Raw genomic sequence first — 12,027 nt, 5'->3', positions numbered from 1 at the left:
TAATATGTAGTGTCTGGTATTTAATAAAAATACCAGGCATAATATGTACAACAACAGTTAATTAAACTGAGAAGAAATTTATGTTAAAAATAGACCCATGACAACTCTAGAAAATCCTGTTATTGGTCAAGGAATTTAAAATAAAATATGATTAACATATTAATTGAATTAAAAGCCAAAGTAGAGGGGTTTTTTTTTTATCAGTACATGTTGGCAGTACACAATCCTCACATTCATCATTATATGTGTGTACATTTACATGACACATCTTAATTCTTTTTTCCCTTCCTCTATCCTTCCTCCATCCCTTCTCCCTGTCATCCCTTCTCCTCCTCATTTGCAAAAGTTCTATTTCCATTTTTAAAATACAGAAGCTTCCCAGATTTGCACGTCACCTTCCCGTAGAGGCCATGCTAATCCTCTCTGTATCATTCCAATTTTAGTATCTCTGCTGCCAAAGTGAACCCCCAAACAGAGAATTTTGAAAAGAGTCAACAACTATAAAAATAAAGCAGGTAAAAATTTTAGAACTAAAAAAGTATAACTACAAAGAAAAGGGATTAATAAATTGAAAGATAGGTCAGGTCAAAATTCTCAAAACTAGGGGGAAGTTAATAAATAAAAATATAGAAAAATTATGAACATTCCAGACACTATGAACACATGTAACACTTTGTAACTATAGTCTCACAAAGAGAGGATAGAAAATAAGTCAAACCAGTATTTGGGTGATACTGACAGAATTTTCTGAAACTGACGAAAGACAATAAAACCAGACCCAAGACATAGTATAAATCTCAAGCATAATGAATATAAAATAAGAAAGCATATCAACTCACATCATAGTAAAGATGTTGAAAATTGAAAATAAGAAAGAAAAATAACTTTAAAAACAGCAGGGAAAAGAATGTCACATCATCTACAAGGAAGTAATAGCTAAATTTTCAGTAGAAAAAAATGAAAAAGCAAAAAAGGAAACTGAAGATATAGGATATTTTCAAAATATTGAAAGAAAATAACTGAAAAATTCTGTGAGAATTTGTCACCTCAAATTCATAATGTAGAAAATAATAATGGTATTTTATGGACAGAAAGTCATCGATCACAGCAGAGTTCAGAAATAGAAGTGGATGAAAAGAAACAGAAATGCTAATTATGTGGAAAATCTAAGTGGATATTGGCTGAACAACAGCAGTAATGTCCTCGGAGGTTTAAAATATCCATAGAGTGAAAACATTTGATGACAATGTCACAAGATCCTGAGTCAGAATGGGTATAATTATATGGTGTTAAAATATTCTAAACATCTTCACTGTCTGGCAAGAGATAAAAAGTATTCTTACATTAGTTGTTAACTTGTACTACAAGTTTCACTTTCTAGGACATAACTAAAAGATGTACAAAATCAAGTAAAGTCATGAACTCGCAGTTAGAAAAATGGAGTAATAATAATTATTTTTAAATATACTTAATCCTAAGGAAAGGAAAGAAAACAAACAAAAATTTTATGGAGAAGAAATGGATAGATTTAAATCCCTAAAATAAAAATTGTCAGAGCATATAAAACAAAATTTGCCAAGCCATGCATAAATCAAATAAACAAACAAAAGTCATCGGGCCATGTTTAAAAAAATACAACTATACAACGCTTACCAAAAAAAAAAGCCCTGATATCTATCTGTCTCTCTGTCTCTCTGTCTCTCTCTCTCTCTCTCTCTCTTTCTTTCTCCCTCAAAAGATTGAAAAGAGTTGAAAGATAGAAAAATACAAACAATAATTCTAAACATATATCCAAGATTACAGTGGGTTAAATATTAAAAAACATATGATTGAATGCATACAGCAATAGACTGAATGTACCACTCTAAGCAACTAATTGTGATAATCAATGTCCATAGAAAGAAAACAACAGTTTATTTATTTATTTTTTAATTATTTTTTAGAGCACAAAAAGTTCTTTATTAACCATTAATCTTAATACACAGATTAAGCAGGAGTTTATTTAACAGAAATAATTGATTATAGATAATTTGTGTACATTGTGACTGAAAGCTAAAAGTAAAAAAAAAAAAAGGAACACTGAGGCAAGATTTAAGTGGTGTGTACAATAAGCAACTTTAAGGCAAAGAGATCAGAAGGAAGAGGTGAAGGTTGTAAGAGCATTAAACCTGATGGACTGGACTCAGAGTTTTGAAAAGAGGGCATTGCCAAGTTTCCAGCAGTACTTCAGAAGCTTGGAAGAAGGAATTCACAGAATTAAGACCTGCATCTCTAAGGACAAAGTGTCATTCGGTGGCAGCAGTTGTCTCAGATGCCTTGAGGAAGGCTGTGGGGATTCTGGACTCCCTTATTTAGGAGAACAAAGCCTGAATCCAGCAGGAACCTTGGAGGCAGAAGGATGGCTGTGGGAGTGCGGGAAAAGGCTAAACCTGCAACCCCTCACTGCTAAAATGAATCTGCAGCCTTGAAAGAAAATTGATGAAGTATACTGAGCAGAACAATGAAATGGGAAGAGATATGTCAGTACATTGTTGGCTGCTGTAACAGAATACATGAGACTAAGTAATTTAGAAAGAGCAGAGACTTATCTCTGCAGCTGTAGAGCTGGGGAATCTAAAGTAAGAGTGCTCCATTTGCCCAGGGCCTTCTTGCTGTGCCATGTCATGGTAGATAGCAAAAGAGCAAGAGAGGATATGTGAGAGATCCTACAATAGGGGGCTGAACTTGGGTTTAGAACGAACCCACTCTCACAGCAACAATATCAATAAATTCACAAAGCAGGGGGTGGATGACATTGTCACTTCTTATTAGGCCCAATCCCCCAACATTGCTCTGTTGGGGATCAAGTTTCCAACACAGGAACCTTGGAAACACATTCGAACCATAACCAGGAGTAACATCCATCTTCCTCTTTCTACCTTCCAATTGTCCTTCATTTTATTTTATTGGGAAAAAAAACAGTGACAGTAACAAAATATTGCTTGCAGGGTCTCAAATACATCATAGAACATAGGACAGAAGGAAGGATTTGGAGCTAAGAAAAATACTTGGTAATTGAGTCAGACACGTTCGTAACTCAGCATCCATGAATGCACACTTCTGAGCATATTGGAACTTCAACACAACCACAATTGAGTAACGGTTTAACTTTATAAGATGCAATTATCCTTCAGACAATCTCATCTTCTCCCTAACAGTGAGAGATAAAGATTCCTAACAATCATTATATCTCTTTCTGGGGGATAGCCATGCAACTTGCCTTTTGGAAACATTCATTACTCTTCAAATTCAGACACATTTACATCTGAATAGGCTATCACTAAATTCAGTGTCAGAGATAATCGTAAACAACATCCTTAAATAAAATAAAAAAGGAAGGAGAAATTCAGAAAAAAAAGAAATAACCACATATCTCAAGAAGTAAAAATGGAAAGCTGCCTCTGTAATGAGTCATATACTTGATATTTATAACTTCTCTTCTACATATTTTGTGGTTAGTTCACCATAAGTCAATGCCTCAACTCCAGGTTCTTTACTTTGTGAGATGAACAAGACCTCTCTTCATGATGGCTATGAATCTTCCAAAGTTTGACAGGTTTGGAAAGTACTACAACTACCAGAGAAAGTACTACAACTATCAGAGAGCTACCTGCATTACAGAAAGTGTTTCTCTTGATATACTCCTAGCACAAATTCAATATTCACTTGAATCAAAATTTTTGAGCAAATACATAACTATTCTTAACTTCAGTCATTGCTTCTTCTACTGTTTGGATATATTATCCCCACATCCAATCCCTTTTATTCTACTGTTCCATTTTATCAAAAAATTGGATTGAAAACTTTTTCTATGATTAAAGCAAATGACAGATTTATTTTTTACAGTTTAAGGAATAGTGGAATGACTATCATATTACTAAATATTTTGACCCTCAACAATATTTTAATGTCAACATTGTTATTTTTTGCAATAGCAAAAAATTGTAAGAACTTAAACGTTCAGATATTTTTCTCTTATAAACCATTTTAAAGATATATTCATACTTTATCAATATTGAATAATCTATTAAAAATCTAATAGAATGCAGTATACTAATAAATACATGAAGAAAGAAATGAAAAGTAAGAGATGTATATTTATGTTTAAATAGTAGGCCACTATTTTAGGGTTCTTATGGGAGAGCTTAAAATCTGCATAATGAATACAATTATTTTCTGTAATGAATATTTAAAAGAAATGTAAGGCACCCAAATTAGAGACAAAAGTAAAATGATCTGTTTGAAAATTGCAAGATCATATATGCAAAAAACTTTTAAAGAGGCTACAAAAACTCTGTTAGAATAAATAAGCAAATTAAGCAGTTATATGATAAAAATTGATATATGAAAATTGGTTATGTTTCTTTATGTTAACAGCAAACAGTTTAAAAAGGAAATTAAGAAAACAATCCCACTTATCAGCATCAGAAAGAAAAAAGTACCTAGTAATAAACCTAACCAAGGAAGCAAAAGACAAGTACTAAATCTACAAAATACTAATAAAAAGTGGACGAAAACATGAATAAAGCATAACACATCCTGTGTTCATGGATTAGAAAAATTATTATTGTTAAAATATCCATACTACTCAGAGCAATCTACACAGTTAATGCAATCACTATCAAATTTTCAATAGAAAAAATAGGAAAAAAAATACCAAAAGTCATGTGGAATCACAAAAGAACTTGAATAGCCAAAACAATCATGTCAAAAAAGAATAATGCTAGAGATCTCACATTTCTTGATTTTAAAATGTTACACAGCAACAGTAATCAAAACCTTATGATACTAGTGTAAAGACAGACATATAAACCAAAGAAACACAATAGAGAACCCATTAATAATCCCATATATATACTATCAAATGATCTTTGACAAGGGTATCAAGAGTTTATAGTGAAAAAGAATAGTCCTTTAAACTAGTGATACTAGGAAAATTGATATTCTCTTACAAAAGAATGAATCTGGACTCTTACATTGTATTCAAAAATTAAAACAATGTAGAAGATTTAAATGTGAAACATGATAATATAAAATTCTTAGAAGTGATAAAAGGAAAGCTTCATAACATTAGTCTTGACGATGATTTATTAAACATCAAAAAACCCCACAAAAATCAACACATATATGACTGCATTAAACTAAAAAGTTTTACAGTAAAGGAAACAACAGACTGAAACAGCAATCTATGGAATGGGGAAAATATTTGAAAACAATTTATCTAATAATAGATCAATAACCAAAATGGATATAAACTTGCACAAGAGTAAAAAGTAAATACATAACCTGATTTAAAAGATTTACTTACACATTTCTCTAAAGAAAATACTCAAATGACCAACAAGTTCAGAACAGTTGCTCAATTTCATTAAATATCAGGAAAATGCAAATCACACTGAGACATCACCTAGTACCTGCTAGGATGAACATTATTTGAAAAATAAAACCCAGAAAATGGAGCCAGGGTACAAGGTCCTGAGTTCGATCCCCAGTACAAAAAACAAACAAACAAACAAAAAAACCCAGAAAATAAGTGTTGCATGAGGGTGTGGAGTAATTGGAATGCTTGAGCACTGTTGTAGGGAATGTCAGAAAACAGTATGGCAGTTTCCCAAACATTTACAAAAAGATCTACTGTACTATTCAGCCATACAGCTTCTGGCTATTTATCTAAAAGAAATGCAAAGAAGATCTCAATCAGATATATACACCCCCACGTTAATTGTAGTATTGTTCACAAAAAGTGAAAACAGGGTAAACCCACTAATGAATGAATGAAAGGGTAAAGAAAATGGAGTGTACAAATGCACATACTGTTATTCATTCCCTTAAAAGAAGGCTGTTAGAAAAAGAAAAATGTCATCCCATTCTATGTCACAAATTAACCTTGAGGACATTGTGCTAAACAAAATAAGTCAGTTATAAAAGATCAAGTACTACAAGATTCCATTTACATTAAGTATCTAACTTTCAGAGTCAGAAAGGAGATTAGTAGCTGCCAGGGTCTAGGGGAAGGGGGCATTACTCTTCAATGGGCATAGAGTTTTGTTCTTGCAAGATGAAAAATTCTAGAGATCTGGTGTACAACAATGAGCATATGGTTAGCAATATTGTACTGCACAATTAAAATGCAGCCTTCATTATATGTGGTTTTTAACATATACAAAAAAACTCACAAATGAATGTGGAGGATATTATGTTAAGTAAAGTAAATCAAGCCCAAAAACATAAATACTACATATTCTCATTTATAAATGAAAGCTAAGCAAATGGTCTCATAGAATATGTTGTTAAAGTGGGGGAGGGAGGAGATGGAGAGAGGATGGCTAATGGGTATGGGTGCACTTGTACAAAAGGACTAACTTCGAATATTTCATAGCACAGTAGGGTATGGTTGACAATTAGCTATGTGTTTCTGAATAGCTGCTAGAACAAGTTTGGAATGGTCCCAACCCAAAGAAATGATAAATGTTAAAGATGATAGATATGATAACTACCCTGGTCTGATCAACATGTCTTCCATATGGATATTGAAATATAAGACTGTACCTCATAAAACATACAATTATGAGTCAATTAATTTTTTAAAGATTTGAAAATCTAGTAATGGCTCCTATAAATATATTTTATGTATATATATTTATATTATATTTTACAAATATATATATATATATAGAGAGAGAGAGAGAGAGAGAGGGAGAGAGAGAGAAACTTGCTGTGTTGTTTAGACTGACCTTGAACTCATCCTGGAACTTGTGGCAATTCTTATGCCCTAAGTGCTAGGATTACAGTCATGGGCCACCATACCCACCTGGCCCCTAGAATATTTTAATCACAGTCACTTGACTACTCCATCCTGAGAACAACTGCTTATTTAATTATTTATTGGGACTTCATGGCTTATTTGAAAGAAAATTCAATCACACCTCATCATCATGAGCTTTGAGGTTTCTTTGTATTTCTAAACATTGCAGGTAATCCATATTATTGAACATATGCAAAAATTCTCTATTAAAATGTAACTATGAGTAGTCAACAAATTCTAAAGATAAATTTCACACTTGCACTGAAAGAGTTTTGTACTTTGTAGTACTAACATAATTTTAATTGAAATGTACTACTTTATTTATATCTTTATATCATTTAAAACTATTGGAAATTCTACAGAAATAACATAGGAATTGCACCAAAAAATAGGACAATTAACTTTTCATCTCCGATGTAGCCTATTTTCAAATTATGACTTTCAAATGTTTAACCAATTCTCTACATAAACAAAATTTTTAACTATAAATAAAAATGTTTGTTTTTGTTTTTCTTGAATAATTAAATTCTTAACTAATGCTTAATAAACAACTTCAAAAGACTAAGAATAATGTTCTGACTTCCCAACTTAAAATAGTAGAGTAAGTTTGGCACTTTCTCTAATTCTTTTAGAAATCTTATCCAACCTAAAGGAAAAGTAGAAATCAGAAATGTTTATTTAACTTCAGTGAAACAATGAGGTATATAAACCTTCAAACCACAAAATATGAGAAAAGCCTATATAAGAAAACAGTAAATATGAGAAATATGAGAAAATAGTAAATTATCAAGTAAAAAATGATGTCTCATTGTTGTTTCTACTTGTATATCCTTGATTATTGTATAATCAAGTTAACGCAATTAATTTCATATACTGCCACTTGCAATTATTCTAGCATATATTTTATTTTATTTTGTCCAATATTTATTGGGTCATTCATAATTTCCCTATTGATAATTTCCTACATGAACATTTCATATGTACTGGATCTTAATCCCAATACTATTTATAGACTAGTCTATCACTCTCATTCTTCAATTTATTACAAAAGCTATCTTTATTATTAACTCAATTTCCCTTTATTTTGTGGGCTCACTCTTGCATATTGTTGCATCAACAATAGTATTTTTTTTTAGTATATGTCCTGCCAAAGCGAGCACAATAATAGTATTATTATACAGTGTTATGAAATAGTTGGATTTCAACAGGACACACTTTACTACCATTAAGTTTTTTTCATTAATTTGACTATTACTTAGTATCTTTCATTCACATGAATTTTAAAATCAGTTTTATACTCCAGGAGGAATCTAGTCCTAATTTTTCCTGGAATTCTATTACCTTCCACATTAATATAATAAATATTTCAATATTGATCCTGTTGAACTGTTTCTCCATTTATTTACAATAGCTATTAGTAAAGTTTTGCAGATTTTTCATAATATTGTTTTTTGTTTTGTAACACATCTACATTCTTAAGGATTTTTTTGCTATTGAAAATGTCCATGGTATTTCCTAATTTATCATTGTTACAAGAATATGTGATTTGTGTGTGTATATACTTTCTGACTTTCCATCTTTCCTATGAATTAATTATTTTGGTCTTTCCTACTTGATGATAACAACATACACACAAAAAATTTTGTCACTTTTTTTTCAATATTTATACCACTGTCACTGTTTTTTGCATTATTACCTTGTCTAGAATCTCTGCTATAATGTTGAATTGTGGCAATTTTATCAAATGTCTGCATTGTATTTCATATTTTTTTTGATACGAGGGATCAAACTCAGGACCTTGCACGTTTTTTATATATATTAAATTCTTTTATTGGTACATTGTACATATACAACACAATTACATTTCTCATTGGGAATTGTACCTTTACATAATGCACCTTGGTTCTTATTTTTTTCCCATTCCTAGCCCTCCCTTCACCCCCTCCACCCTTCCCTATTTACAAAGACTTTATTTCCATTTTTTCCATTTCTCATCATTTGTCCTTTCCCTTCTTTCCTTTCCCCTGCCCCTCCCACTAGCCCTACCCATCTGGACCTTTTCTTCCTATTTTACATTATCGATTATTCATTCTAATCATTGGTACACTTTAGGTATACAATATAATGACATTCATCATTGGAAATTTGCACCTTTACATAGTCTCTCTCTCTTGGTTCTTATTTTTCACCCTTGCCCAGCCCTCCCTTCAACCACTCCATTGCTCCATATTTACAAAGATTTTGTTCCTATCATACCACAGTGATATATGTGAGCCCATGTTTATAGCAGCACAGTTTGTAATAGCTAAAACTTGGAAGCAGCCCAAATGCCCATCAACTGGAGACTAGATAAAGAAAATGTGGGTTTTTTATAAAATGGAGTACTACTCAGCCATAAAAAATGAGAAATTAGAGACATTTATAGTTAAGTGGATGCACATTGAGGCGATACTCTTATGTGAAATAAATAGGACACACATGTGTAAATACTGAATAGTTTCTCTGGTGTGAGAAACTGAAAGTGTAAATAAGGACTAAATGTATAATAGGTAATGTGAAATAGGAAGAAGAGGGGCAAAGGAGAAGGAAGTGGGAGGGCTTGGGGAAAGGATAGAAGGGAATGGGATTAATATGAGAAAAAGGACCTTGCACTTGCAAGGCAGGCGGCGGAACCACTGAGCTAAATCCCCGGCCCTATATTTCATATCTTATAGAAATTCATTCATAAATAACTATTTGTTAGATGATTGTAATGGACCAAAGTTTAATTTAATCTAGGGATTAAAGTCTTCATGAAGTTATGGGAAATACTGATGGAGTCCTTTCTTTTGTTGCAGAGAAGACATGATGAACAAGTAAAATAAATAAATTTAGAAATAAACATAATCAGATAATGTCAAAAGTTATGAAGAAAATAAAACATCAACGTAAGGAAAAGAAATCTAACAAGGATAATATAACATTAGAAAAGTAAGTTTTCTTTAGTTAAATAATATTGGAGCTTAGACTTGAACTGTGAGAGGGATCTTGTCATGGGAAAGTAATGTGGGAAAAATTTGCAGGGAAACAAAACAAACAAGAAAAGGTTTCAGGGGACCAAAAAGCTGCTGCATTTGAGTTTTGGGGAAGAGAGAGTAATGATAGGTGTGTAAAGACCACTGTCACTTTTTCCATAATGACTGATCTATTCAAGTTCTAATTTTGTTAATTTGTATCTTTCTACAAATTTTTCCTTTTGCCTCAGTTTCAAATGTACAGCTGTACATTTGATAAGTATGCTCTAATTTTTTGTAGCTACTCTATGTCTCTATTTATTATTTCCCCTTTTGTGTTCTTAATATTATCCTCCTTCTCTTTATTTTTATAGTTAGGAATTCCTGACAAGGTTTTACTGAGCTTCTCACTATCTTTTGACAATTTCAGTGATTATGTTTTACTATTTAGGACTTTGATTTTTAATGGAGCAATTGATAAAAATAAACTGTTTCATTACTAGTGGAAGTAAAAATCCTAAATCATAATGGAAAGGCAGCAGCCCTCTAATCTCTTTTAGGGATTAATAACTTCTGTTGTAATTTAAGGGATGTGAGTATACAATAATATAATATAATAAATGAAATATGTCATAATATGTAAGATTATAAATATACATTGTAAGTATACACTCATTTATTCATTCAAAAACATTTATTCATAAAAAAACTGATTGCTGTATTTTAACAATTATACCTTTGGGAACATTCAAAGATAATGAATCCATTACCCCTCATCTCAAAGTGTTCCAAAATAAGAACTGAAATTAAAGAGACATGATATAAATCATGTGCAAAGCTAGGATTTAAAGACATTTTCAGGGAATTCAAACAGAAGTTGAACCTTCTGAATCTCTCCAAAAAAGATTTTGCACTTATGTAAACCTTTTTTTAAAAGGCCTTTTCCTTTTGTGATAATGCTTTAGAATTCTTGACTGTAGGCTATCTCACTTCCTCTAGGGTGGCCCACAGAAATGATCTGTAAGCTTGAGTCTTGTGCCCTACATTTTGTCTCAAGATCTATCGGTGTAGCCAGGAAACCCGGGGTTATAGTGATGAGGCAGACAGAGCTGTAGAAAGTTACAGATATGACTGCAATAGAGCAGGCAGATGCCCAACTCTTTGAGTTATACCTCCTGGCCAGTATGTTCCCTGATGAAAAAGAGCTCATAGTGAATGACCAACTGGCTTTATCAGAACTGAAAGACTATATTGAGAAGCAGAAATGGAGGAGTGATCTTCGAAAGTTTCCTTTACAACCAGTATGAACTTGAACCTATCTGAGGAAGTAATGGTGGATGTTTTCTCTGGCCTGCATTTTTCCCTGTAAGTTTTCTGAAATCTTGCCTACAATTACAGAACAAGATTGTTAAGTAGATCTTGGTAGTCTTGGGTGAACATAGATCTGACCACTGACTTGTGGAAGAATTGTCTTGGAAATGTCTGTATGTTGAATGCCATGGAGTGGGCTGGAGAACTTGTCTCTTCGTATGTCAGCAACAATACCCCATCTTCCTCTACCACAGAAAGTACAGTCCAGCCAGTCAATCTCATTCTTACAAGACTGGATCTACAACCTTCCCATGTACAAGAATTGGAAAAGAATGTTCTAGAGTGGGCAAAAGAGCTTTCCCTGTGTAGGTTTAACTTTCCTAGAAAACCTGGTGTGGAAGGCCCAAAAAGTACCCATACAAAATTCTGGTCGAGACTCAGAAAATTAAACTGAAAAAGAATTCTAATTCACCATCGATAAGACATTCCTTTTCATGGTACAAATGACAACATTTAAAGGAAAAAGAAATTTTCCACTTCTGAGGAAAAAGTGTTCATTTCTAATGGGACCAAAGGAAACCATGTGGAATAGGGTCAACTGTATCAGTTCTTAAGTACCAAAGGATGTGGGGATGTTTTCCAGATGTTCTTTGATATGGAAGGAGAGTGACTGAAAAGAAGGGTTGATGGTATTTTACCACTGTGAGCTTTTTGATTTTTTCTCCACTCTTTCTTAAAAGATTAATTTTATTTTAGCTCCATTCTAGAATGGTAGGAGGAAAAGATTAAACATGAAAAAGTCAAGTAGTTGAAATGAAGCTGTAAAACACAAATCATGAATCAAAGAACTGAGTCTCAATTTATAGTCTTTATCAATAG

General features: G+C 32.4%; 1 non-coding gene and 1 pseudogene across 1 annotated transcript; one reads left to right on the top strand and one right to left on the bottom strand.

Annotated features, from left to right (window-relative positions):
* Window positions 1-360: 360 nt before the first annotated feature.
* Window positions 361-463, bottom strand: LOC147823411 (U6 spliceosomal RNA). Its single transcript, XR_015443950.1, has one exon. It is a non-coding gene; the product is annotated as a U6 spliceosomal RNA (small nuclear RNA).
* Window positions 464-10,937: 10,474 nt separating this feature from the next.
* On the top strand, window positions 10,938-11,818 carry LOC101724465 (RWD domain-containing protein 2B pseudogene; annotated as a pseudogene).
* Window positions 11,819-12,027: the final 209 nt, after the last annotated feature.

Source organism: Heterocephalus glaber, unplaced genomic scaffold, assembly GCF_053883595.1.
Source record: "Heterocephalus glaber isolate CG9 unplaced genomic scaffold, H.glaber_assembly_v1.0 deba00001586, whole genome shotgun sequence".
NCBI classification, from domain to species: domain Eukaryota; kingdom Metazoa; phylum Chordata; class Mammalia; order Rodentia; family Bathyergidae; genus Heterocephalus; species Heterocephalus glaber.
Note: the sequence above shows the minus strand (reverse complement) of the source record. Positions and strands in the feature narration are given on the sequence as shown.